Source organism: Aotus nancymaae, unplaced genomic scaffold (genome assembly GCF_030222135.1).
Source record: "Aotus nancymaae isolate 86718 unplaced genomic scaffold, 86718_ANA_hifiasm-v0.15.2.pri h1tg000103l, whole genome shotgun sequence".
Classification (NCBI taxonomy): Eukaryota; Metazoa; Chordata; class Mammalia; order Primates; family Aotidae; genus Aotus; species Aotus nancymaae.
The window spans coordinates 4,164,873-4,177,455 of NW_026988518.1; the positions used below are offsets into that span (position 1 = coordinate 4,164,873).

General features: G+C 39.5%; 1 pseudogene; it reads left to right on the forward strand.

Annotated features, from left to right (window-relative positions):
• The first annotated feature begins 10,894 nt into the window (after positions 1-10,894).
• On the forward strand, positions 10,895-12,021 carry LOC105721415 (actin, cytoplasmic 1-like; annotated as a pseudogene).
• The last annotated feature ends 562 nt before the right edge of the window (positions 12,022-12,583 follow it).

Here is a 12,583-nt window from a genome sequence, read left to right on the forward strand (position 1 = left end):
CAAATACTGACCAGAGAGTGTGGGCCGCTGCAGCGGGCAGCAGTGCTTTTCCAAATACAAGACATGGGAAAGAAAAGAATTTGAGTTTCTTTCTCAATTAATAGTTGGAAGAGAGACATCAGCATTTTAGTTTTAAATAAGATTTCCATCTTAGATGAAGGGGAGGGGGACACTAAAATGAAAAGAGGGTGGTGGGAGAAAAGAATCTGTTTTAATTCAGTCTTTTTGTTTCCTGCATGCCACACAAACAAATGTCTTTTTAAAAACTGGATTATTTGCCTGTTCATTAAGATTTATCCCATGGTCCTGCAGATCTATCACAATCTGGCCCCTCCATACATTTTCTAATCACTCAGGCCCAAACCTCACTGTCATCCTTGACATTCCCTTCTTCCATATTCCATATTCTATATTCAATCCATCAGCAAATTCTCTCCACTCTACCTTTCATGTATATTCAGCATCCACCCACTTCTCAACACATCCACTGCTACCACATTCATCTGGCTTGAGTCACCATCATTTCTTGCCTAGATTATTGCAATAGTTTCCAAATGGAATTCCTTGCTTCTACCCTTGACACCCCCACCCCTACAAATTATTCTTAAAGCTTCAAGAGAGTGAACCTGTTAGAACTAGTGAGATTCAGAGGCAGATTTATTGTGAAACTAATGAAGCTTAAACCTCTAGATTCCTCTCCTAACAGATCATTCCCAAGGCTCTAAGAGGGCCCCAAGTCTAAATAATGTGGTTAGATGATAATACATTTTCTTGATGTTTTCAAAGGTAAAATTGTTAAGTATTTTTAAAAACCTGAGTTCTACAATTAATATACCTGGAAATTGAGACCCCACAAAAACTAAATCAGATTATATCACTCTTTCTGTCAGATCATCTCTGTCCCCTGCCCAAAAACCTCTAATGGCTTCCCATCTCATTCAGAATAAAAAAATTATTACTAAAGTGAACAAAGCCCTCACTGTGTCTCTGACTCATTTCCTACCACTGCACCCAGTCACACAGGCTCCTTGTTATTTGTGGAACCTTCTAAATGCACCTGTACATCACAGCCTCTCCAACGTGTCACTGCTTCTACTTGAAAGTCTCCTTCCTGAGCAAGCCTATGGGAACTGCACTCCCTTCCTCCAGATCTTTCTGCTCAGATGTTGCATTTATTAAAGGAGAGAACGTTCTTTACCAAACTATTTTTAATGCTTCCCCACCCATCTTTGACACTTCTCGTTACTTTTTAAAATTTTTCTTCAAACCACTTGCCATGTCTCTCTTCGTTTGTTGCCCCCCTCCACCAGCTACACATTCTCATTACTAGAATGTAAGCTCCTTGTTACACATTCTCATTACTAGAATATAACCTCCTCCTTACACACTTCTTTTTACTAGACTATAAGCTCCTTGATGGCAAGCAATATATATATATATATATACACACACACACACATATCTGAAACTATATATATATCTCACTCTTCCCTATTACCTAGCATCACATTTATCACATAAATCTTGGATTCATCCATTCAACAGAAACATACTAAGTATGTTTGTATACACTGGAGAGAAAGCAGAGAACAACCAAAGCCCCTTTCTGTCATACATGCATTCTTACAGACAGAATGTTACTCTTGCTTTTCTATATGGAACTGTAAATCACTCAGGTAGAACTGAGGTCTTAAATGCCTGTGAATTATTTTGATAATGAAATAATGTTTTTTTCTATTTTATACTTCTTATGTCCACAAAAACCCAAGTAGAATTCCTTATTTGTACTATCTTTTGCTATTTAAGGAAGAAGGCTTTTACACCTGTATCAGCTAAGCTTGAAGAGTGTAAGCATATAAAAAATGACATCTTGTGTCTCAAGTACAAAAATGAGAAGAATTTTAGTACTCCTCTTTATGGTATGTCGTAAGAAGAATGGAATTTATTGATTACTTAATGAGAAAAGGTTTTCTTTTCTAAGCATACTTGTAAAAGAGTGTGTGTATTATCTTCTATTTTGAAGCAATTATAAGTAGTAACACCAGTATGAACTTTAATTAAGTTTAATTTGTTTTGATCTTTTTTATTTTAAACACTCATGTTTACTAGGTTGGCCTCTGAATCTACAGGTCTTTACCATTATACTATATTGCAGTCACATGGAAATATAAATACATTTGCTTACAAATAGAAGTGAAACATCCACATAAACATTAATGCAAACAATAATTAGAAGAAAGCTGGAGTAACCATTTAACCTAGAAAAAGTGGACTTCAGAGCCAGGGACGAAGAGGGACATTTTATAAGGATAAAGAGATAATTAACTCATCCAGAGGACATACATATTCTAAAGTGATATATACCTAATAATAGAGCTTAAAAATACACAGAACAGGCTGGGCGTGGTGGCTTATGCCTGTAATCCCAGCACTTTGGGAGGCCAAGGAGGGTGGATTACATGGTCAGGAGTTCAAGACCAGCCTGGCCAACATAATGAAACCACATCTCTACTAAAAATACAAAAATTTGCTGGGCATGGTGAATTGCACCTGTAATCCCAGCTACTCAGGAGGCTGAGGTAGGAGAATCACTTGAACCCAGGAGGCAGAGGTTGCAGTGAGCCAAGATCTCGCCATTGTACTCCAGCCTGGGCAACAAGAGTGAAACTCCATTAAAAAAAAAAAAATACCCCAAGCAGACACTAATAGAGCTACAATATAATAATAAGACAGATCCAAAGTTAAAACAGGGGCCTTCAACATCTTATCTTGGTAGCTGAAACAATTTGGGCAGCACTGTCAATGAACATGATCTATTGACATATATGGAGCTTCCCATCTAACTACAGTAGAATACACATTCATTCAAGTGTGTATGGGACATTCACCAAAATAGACTATATTCTAAGTCAATAAAATAAGTATCAATAAATATTTTTTAAAAACCCAAAATTATACAAAGTGTATCATCTCAACAAACACATCTAGAAATTAAACAACACACTTCCAAATTACCCAAGACTTGAAGTAATTGCTAAGGAAATTGGAAAGTAATTTTAACTAAATGAAAATAAAATAGCAACATAAAAATTAGGAGGATGCAGATTAATTGATGATAAGAGAACAATTCCTATTATTAAAATATTACAAGAGAAAGGAAGAAACTTCTCAAATAAATGACATAAATTTTCACCTTAAGAAACAAGAAAATTCACACAATATACCCAGATAACAAACCTGTACATGTACCCCTGAATCCAAAATACAATTTAAAATTATAAAAAAAGAAAAAGAAACAAGAAAAAGAAAATTAAACCCACTCTAAGCAGAAAGAAGAAATAATAAACATATCAAAGAAATAGAATGCAGAAGAGTACAGAAAAAAATTTATACCACCAAAAAACAGTTATTCAACAAGATCAATAAAACTGAAAAACCACTAGCTAGAATAATCATGGAAAAAGAAAAATAAAATAGACAAATTACCAGTATCAAAACATAAAATATACAGATTTTTTTTTTAAAGGAAGTAAAACTCTTTCTCTTTGCAAATAACAAAGAGAAGCTTTGTAAGAAATCACGAGAAGAAGCTATTAGAAATACAAAGGGAGTTAAGTAAGGTCACAAGAGACAGGGCCTTTCTATTGTATTTCCACAATAGAAAGAAAACACCTGAAGCTGGTGATGAGCAGCTTCCCAGAAAGATCTCAGGAGCTGGGTGTGAGAGATGGGAAAGTTCTTCTTCCAAGTTTATATCTTAGACTACATCATAAGGAGTTACAATCTCTTGCTCTATGGCCATTATCCACTATTAGCATAAACATATACCCATGTATATATATTCTCTATATCAGCTATATCTTAAATTGGCTACCTTGACTAGCTCTGGTATGTCTGAACAGAACTGGGCAAGCTCCCATCCCTGGTGTGTGCCATTCCTTATTTGGAAACCCTCCTGATCTTCTCCTGACTAGCTTCCTCTTCTTCCTTGCCTTCTTTCCTCATTAACTATTCAGGAAATTTTTAAGTTTTTAGCCAATCAGGTCAAGCATAGAATGTGAGGTCCCGTTCTGGCCTATGAAAACTGGACACAGCAGTAGGGCAATTGTGTCAGGTTATGAAAGTTATAAACATCTTCATCTCCTTTGCTCAGGTGTGCTCTCGTGGCAAGACTGCCAGCAAGTTGCACCCTTTCTGCAGAAAAGAAACTAGCCTTGCTGTGCAAAAAAAAAGAAAGAAAAAAAGGAATTACTAATAAATACAACAACATATGAATCTCAGAAACATTATGGTGACCAAAAGATTGTGGAAACACAAAGAGAACATATTGCACAATTCTATTTTTGAGAAACTCTAGAAAATTTTAAACTGTAAAAGTAGATGACTGGCTTCCTGGATCAGGGGGAGAAGAGACTGCCTGGGTAAAAGCATAAATGAATATTTTTGGCAATATTCTTTATCTTGATTGTGGTTTTAGATACACGGGAGTATATTTTTATCAAAACTCATCAAACTTCAGTTATGAGTGCAGTTTACTGTTTTTAAATTACACCTTAATAAAGCTGATTAAAAGGCAATAGTATGTGAGTGGGCTAAGTGGGCCTCTTCCTTAGTTACCAGAAGCAATTTCTCAGTCTGTAGAATGGATAAAAATGCTCTTACGGTTTATGAGTTTTTTCCATAATACTACTGACATGTTCCTCTATGTTGCACAAAAGGTAGCCAACTGTCCAGTGCTGTCTTCATTATTCTACAGCTACTAGAAAATAATAGTATTCTATAACTTAGAATTCTCCAGAATTAAAAGATCTATATCGCCATCCCCAAGTTTAAGTCATCTGGATTTATAAAGTTTCATTATGCATAAAAGTAAAGGGGATATTTGAATATAATAAAATGTATGTTGTGGTGCTTTAAAACAAAGATGTGTGTAATGCAGGGTGTAGTTTTAGATTAAAGGAAACAGCTCAGGAAATCCTTGCTTAATTGAATTGAATGCTTTCCCTAAGATGCCTGTTTGGATTAATCACAAAATTGATATTAATTATATTCCCTTGGAGAACAGTTAATATTTGTTCCAAAGTCCAACCCTTTGCCTTTGGAAAGAATTGAAAGGGAATTTGGCAAAGGGAGAAAAACCTGGCAAAAGAAAAAGAGTAGGCAACACTTGAGATATAATGCTTAGGAAAAAATTATAGGATCTAGAGCTTACGTAGATATAAGTGGCATCAGATAAAATGAAGGAGAATTTGGTTGAAATGATTCAGATGTATTTTTAGGTACAGAAAGATGAGGACTACTCTTTCAGCCACATTATTTTAAAGTTCAAAACAGTATTTAGGAATGTCTGATCTAATTCCCTTATGTCAAATGATAAAATGGGAAAAGCAACATGCTAAACAGCTTGCTCTGGGTTTCTCTAATGAGCAAAAGAACCTAGAAAAAAAAATATTTTCTGACACATCATTCAATGATTTTTCCATATTGCTCTGGTTGCTGATTCGTAAACATATTCTTAAAAGTAAGTGATAAATGTCACTATCTAACTGTAAGAAGGGCATAAATAGACATTTTGGTAGTCGTGTATTTGGTGATTGTGACACAAATTATCAGGACAAATGCCTTTTATTGGCTATAAAATTCCATTTTATTATTATAAAATGAGAACTCACTAAAGAAATTTCTCTATTCAAGCTAATATTTTAAAACAGTATGAATACATCCCATATGATAGCAAACAACATTTTATGTCACAATTTGACACATAGAAATACAACTTGAAGCATCAAAAATTAATAGTTTATAGTCGAGCTGCAGTCCCCTAAAAGCAGGTAATGTGAATTATTTAAGGATAATTTCGACCTGAGAAAAATTCCCTAGCATCATTTGCCTTTGGGAATGCAGAAATCTTGTCTTGTAACTCGCTTTATAGGTCTATAGGTTTGTTTTTCATCTTACAGTATAATACTCTTTTTGTCAGTCTGTTTTTACAATTGGGCAATTTAGGAATGTATCATCAAACTTAACTGCTGGAGGAGTATTCTTCTTAGTGCTTAAAAAGTATCGTTTTATTCAGTCAATACATGCTAAATATTAATAAGAACAAAATAAAATGGGAGGCTCAACTAGTACTCAAATGGGAGCCATTTGAAACACAGAGTACGAAATAAACCACGTACAAATCCACGTGATTTCATGCTATTTTAAACCAATGTACCAGATCGATTTTATGTCATTTTCTATTCTTTTTAAAAATGATAATATTGTAACTGCTATCTACACAGGTCTGTAATGAGTGCTCCATTGCTGTGTTTTATTCGAAAAGAAAAAGGGAAAGTTGTGGTGAAGTCAAAAAGATGCTGGTGGAACCCAGTGGTGGAAGATAAACAATTGAATCCTTCTCAATAGCAGTACTTATCTGAAGGAAGAAAAAAGTTCATTTTTAGATAAGAAGACACTATGAAGGAAACAGGAGAAAAGTTAGACTGTGGTGTTTGTGCAAGAAGAGACTAGTAATGAGATTTGAAGGGTTTGAGGGCAAAACATACAAGGACATGTTTACAAGAGTATCTGAAACCTCAAACAGCAGCAGAGCACCCAAGAGAGAGATGAGAGTTTGGGTTTTTAAAAGGAGTGTGGAGTACATGATGTTCAGCTTTTTAGAAAACAACTTGTCCACTTCTGCCTGCCTAAAATTTTTTAGGATTGCAGTTTTCTTTTCAAATATTAATAAAGCATTAGATTTTCATGGCTGTTTCTAAGTAGTAATATTTTGGCTTAACTTGTATTTGTTTCTCCTCAAAAATAAATGAAAATACCTAATCAAGGCACAAACTTAAAGTATTTAATTTTTTTTTTTAGTTTTACCAACACTCCGATTTCTTCTGATTTCATAGAATCTGAGTCACTAAAAGAACCTTCAAAATTAAGTTAAGTTTGGATCATGATGACAGGTCAACATGGCTCACTGAATTTTTTTAAAACTGGACTGTTATTACTGAAAGGGTATTCAATTGTGTAAAGTTTAAAGACACTTTAAGCTGAGTAGTAATACTCTTGCACGGAGTCTGGGAATAGTTAGTGTAGATGTGCGGCATTTGAGGAGAAAATAAACCAGTTACAATGACTACTGAGTATGTTCTTCAGTTGGGCTATGCTCTTCAGCTAAGTTAGGATCCTTGAGTGTTATTTTGGCATTTGGAAAACCTCTTTTCCTAGCTTCAGTTGCAAGATATTGCCAGAACTATTTGGAAAATAATTTTCTTTCTTTTTCATCAAGTTGTACTAACAAATAAGGACAATAATAGTTACTGAGCATTTTTATTTATCAATTAGTTTTCTGGGAATGACAGAATATGTAGAAAATGTCATAACTGACGACATTCAGGGACCGTCAGCAACCTACACATGAAAACCACTGACTCCAAATGCCAATTTTCATACAGATACAGTAAAATTTCAGTATTACATACAACATTTGACATGACTGGATTATTCTTCTTTGCGTGAAGAAACCAGTGGCAGAGGAAAAAGGAAAAGAACAATTTCAGTATCTCACTAAGTGGTATTAAAGTGATACGACAATTATATTTCAGGTTTTATTTTTACATTAGATGAGTCCCATTCTCATCCTCTTTCTGTGTAGGGGAAACCTACAGCGAACAATATCTTATTGAATTGGACAGGATCTTCATGGGACAATTTAAAGTGCACTCAGGGAAAGAAACAAAGGATGAGAAGGGAAGAAAAACCAATATCGTAAAGGGTAAATACAAGGTTAGAAGCTGGGGGAATAGAGAAATGGTACATAATGGTTTTAGAAAAGTGGTTCAGGAAGGAGGGGCCAAAGTGGCCGAACAGACACAGCTCCCGTCTGCAGCTCCCAGTGAGACCAACGCAGGAGGTGGGTGATTTCTGCATTTCCAACTGAGGTACCCAGATCATCTCACCGGGACTGGCTAGGCAGTGAGGTCAGCCCATGTAGAATGAGCCGAAGCAGGGTGGGGCATATCTTCACCTGGGAAGTGTACAGAGCAGGGGAACCTTTCTCCCCCATTCAAAGGAAGCAGTGACGGGGTGTACTACCCACCAGAAGTACTATGCTTTTCCCACAGATTTTTGTAATCCTCAGGTCAGGAGATTCCCTTGTGAGCCTATACCAGCAGCACCCCGGGTTTCAGGCACAAAACTGGGTGGCTGTTTAGGCAGGCACTGAGCTGCAGGAGTTTTTTTTTTACATACTCCAGTGGCACCTGGAACTCCAGTGAGACAGGAACACCATCCACTCCCCAAGAAAGGGAGCCAAAGCCAAGGAGCCAAGCGGTCTCACTCACCAGGTCCCAATCTCATGGAACCCAGCAAGCTAAGAACCACTTGGCTTGAAATTCCTACTGCCAGCCCAGCAGTCTGAAATCTGCCTGGGATGACCACACTCGGAGCAGGGAGGGGTGACCGCCATTACTGTGGCTTTAGTAGGTAGTTTTCCCCTGACAGTACTAAGGAGACAGGGAGGTTTGGACTAGGTGGAATTCACCAGAGTGCAGCTAAATGGCCATGGCCAGACTGCTTCTCTAGATGCCTCCTCACGAGGCAGAGCATCTCTGCAGGAAATCCAGCAGCTCCAGTTAGGGGCATACAGACAGAACTCTCATCTCCCTGGGATAGAGCAGATCACCTGGGAGGAAAGGTGGCTGTGGTCTCAGGTTTAGCAGACAATCTTTTCTACTTGCTGGCTCTGAAGAGAGCAGCTGATTCAGAAGGGGGATTCTCCCAGTACAGCATACTAGCTCTGCTAAGGGAAAGACTGCCTCCTCAGGTGGGTCCCTGACCCCATGCCTCATAACCGAGAAAGACCTCCCAACAGGGGTCAACAGACACCTCATACAGGAGAGCTCCAGATGATATCAGGACAGTGCCCCTCTGGGACGAAGCTTCCAGAGGAAGGAGCAGGCAGCAATCTTTGGTGTTCTGCAACCACCATTGGTGATACCTAGGTGAACAGGGTCTAACATGGACCCCCAGCAAACTGCAGCAGACCTGAAGAGGAGCCTGACTGTTAGAAGAAAACCTAACAGAAAGCATTAACAACACTAACACCAACAACAACAAAAAATCCCCCAAAAACCCCAACCAAAGGTCATTAGCCTCAAAGATCAAAGGTAGATAAAAACACTGAAAATTCCAAAAACCAGAAGGCCTCTTCTTCTCCAAGTGATCACGACACCTCTCCAGCAAGGTCACAGAACTGGATGGAAGATGAGATGGACGAATTGACAGAAGCAGGCTTCAGAAGGTGGGTAATAACAAACTCCGCTGAGCTAAAGGAGCATGTTCTAACCCAATGCAAAGAAGCCAAGAACTTTGATAAAAGGTTACAGGAGATGCTAGCTAGAATAACCAGCTTAGAGAGGAACATAAATGACCTGATGGAGCTAAAAAACACAGCACGAGAACTTTGTGAACCATACACAAGTATCAATAGCCAAATCAGTGAAGTGGAAAAAAGGACATCAGAGTCTGAAGACCATCTTGCTGAAAGAAAGCTTGCAGACAAGATCAGAGACAAAAGAATGAAAAGGAGCATGAAAATCTTTCAAAAAATATGGGACTATGTGAAAAGACCAAACCTATGATTGATTGGAGCACCTGAAAGAGACGGGGAGAAACCCTACAAGCCAGAAGAGAGTGGGGTGCAATATTCAACATTTTAAAGAAAAGAATTTTCAACCCAGAATTTCATGTTCAGCCAAACTAAGCTTCATAAGCAAAAGAGAAATAGGATCCTTTGCAGACAAGCGAATGCTGAGGGATTTCATCACCACCAGGCCTGCCTTGCAAGAGCTCCTGAAGGAAACACTTAATATGGAAAGAAAAAACAAGTACCAGACACTGTAAAAACACACCAAAATGTACAGACCAATAACACTATGAAGAAACTGCATCAACTAGTGTGCAGAATAACCAGCTAGCATCACGATGACAGGATCAAATTCTCATGTACCAATATTAACCTTAAATGTAAATGGGATAAATGCCCCAATTAAAAAACACATACTAGCAAAATGGTTAAAGAGTCAAGACTCATCAGTGCGCTGTACTCAGGAGATCCATCTCATGTGCAAAGACACATATAGACCTAAAATAAAGGGATGGAGAAAAATTTACCAAGCAAATGGAAAGCCAAAAAAAAAAAAAAAAAAATCAGGGGTGGCAATCCAAGTCTCTGACAAACAGACTTTAAACCAACAAAGATCAAGAAAGACAAAGAAGGGCATTACATAACAGTATAGGGATCAACTCAACTAGAAGAGCTATCTTAAATATATATGAACCCAATATAAGAGTACCCAGATATATAAAACTAATTTTTAGAGACCTACAAAGAGACTTAGACTTTCATACAATAATAGTGGGAGACTTTAACACCCCACTGTCAATATTAGACAGATCAAGGAGACAGAAAATTGGCAAGGACATTCAGGACTTGAACTCAGTTCTGGATCAAGTGGACCTATTAGACATCTACAGAACTCTCCACCCCAAATCAACAGAATATGCATTCTTCTCAGTGCCACATGGCACTTATCCTAAAACTGACCACATAATAGGAAGTAAAACACTCCTCAGCAAATTCAAAAGAACAGAAATCATTAAAAAAAAAAAAAAGTCTCTCAGAACACAGTGCAATCAAATTAGACTCAGGATTCAGAAACTCACTCAAAACCACACAACTATATGGAAATTGAACAACCTGCTCCTGAAAGATTCCTGGGTAAATAATGAAATTAAGGTAGAAATAAAGAAGTTCTTTGTGGCTGAGACCCCATCCGCTCCGCGAGCACAGAGCCTTGCCCTTGCCGTTCTGTCGCCCGTCCACACCGGCCGCCAGCTCACCATGGATGATGATATCGCTGCACTCGCTGTGGACAACGGCTCTGGCATGTGCAAGGCCGGCTTCGCGGGCGACGATGCTCCCCGGCCGTCTTCCCCTCCATTGTGGGGCGCCCCAGGCACCAGGGTGTGATGGTGGGCATGGGTCAGAAGGACTCCTACGTGGGTGACGAGGCCCAGAGCAAGAAAGGCATCCTGACCCTGAAGTACCCCATCGAACACGGCATTGTCACCAACTGGGATGACATGGAGAAGATCTGGCACCACACTTTCTACAACGAGCTGCATGTGGCTCCTGAGGAGCACCCTGTGCTGCTTACTGAGGACCTCCTGAACCCCAAGGCCAACCACGAGAAGATGACCCAGATCATGTTTGAGACCTTCAATACCCCAGCCATGTATGTGGCCACCCAGGCAGTGCTTTCCTTGCACGTCTCTGGCCGTACCACTGGCATCGTGATGGACTCCGGTGACGGGGTCACCCACACTGTGCCCATCTATGAGGGGCATGCCCTCCCCCACGCCATCCTGCATCTGGATCTGGCTGGCTGGGACCTGACTACCTCATGAAGATCTTTACCAAGCGCGGCTACAGGTTCACCACGACAGCTGAGCAGGAAATCGTGTGTGACATCAAGAAGAAGCTGTGCTATGTCGCCCTGGACTTTGAGCAGGAGATGGCCATGGCAGCCTCTAGCTCTTCCCTGGAGAAGAGCTATGAGCTAGCTGCCCAATGGCCAGGTCATCACCATCGGCAATGAGCGGTTCCGCTGCCCTGAGGCGCTCTTCCAGCCTTCTTTCCTGGGCATGGAATCTTGTGGCATCCATGAAACTACCTTTAACTCCATCATGAAATGTGATGTGGACATCTGCAAAGACCTGTATGCTAACACAGTGCTGTCTGGTGGTACCACCATGTACCCTGGCATCGCTGACAGGATGCAGAAGGAGATCACTGCCCTGGCACCCAGCACGATGAAGATCAAGATCATTGCTCCTCCCGAGCACAAGTACTCCCTGTGGATCGGTGCCTCCATCCTGGCCTCACTGTCCACCTTCCAGCAGATGTGGATCAGCAGGCAGGAGCATGAGGAGTCCGGCGCCTCCATCGTCCACCACAAATGCTTCTAGGTGGACTGTGACTTAATTGCATTACACCCTTTCTTGACAAAACCTAACTTGTGCAGAAAACAAGATGAGATTGGCATGGCTTTATTTGTTTTTTTGTTTTGTTTTGTTTTGTTTTGTTTTGTTTTGGCTTGACTCAGGATTTAAAAACTGGAACGGTGAAGGTGACAGCAGTCAGTTGGAGCGAGCATCCCCCAAAGTTCAATAATGTGGCCGAGGACTTGATTGTGTGCATTGTTTTTTTTAAGCCATTCTAAACATCGTAAGATGCATCGTTACAGGAAGTCCCTTGCCCTTCCAAAAGCCACCCCAATTCCCTCCAAGGAGAATGGACCAGTCCTCTCCCGAGTCCACACAGCGGAGGTAACAGCATTGCTTTTGCTGTAAACTATGTAATGAAAAAGTTTTTAAATTTTGCCTTAATCCTTTGTTAATTTTGTTTTATTTTAAAAGATTTTAGCCTCTGTGGCTACCCCTTTTTTGTCCCTTAACTTGAGATATATGAAGGCTTTTGGTCTCCCTGGGAGTAGGTGGAGGCAGCCAGGGCTTACTTGTACACTGACTT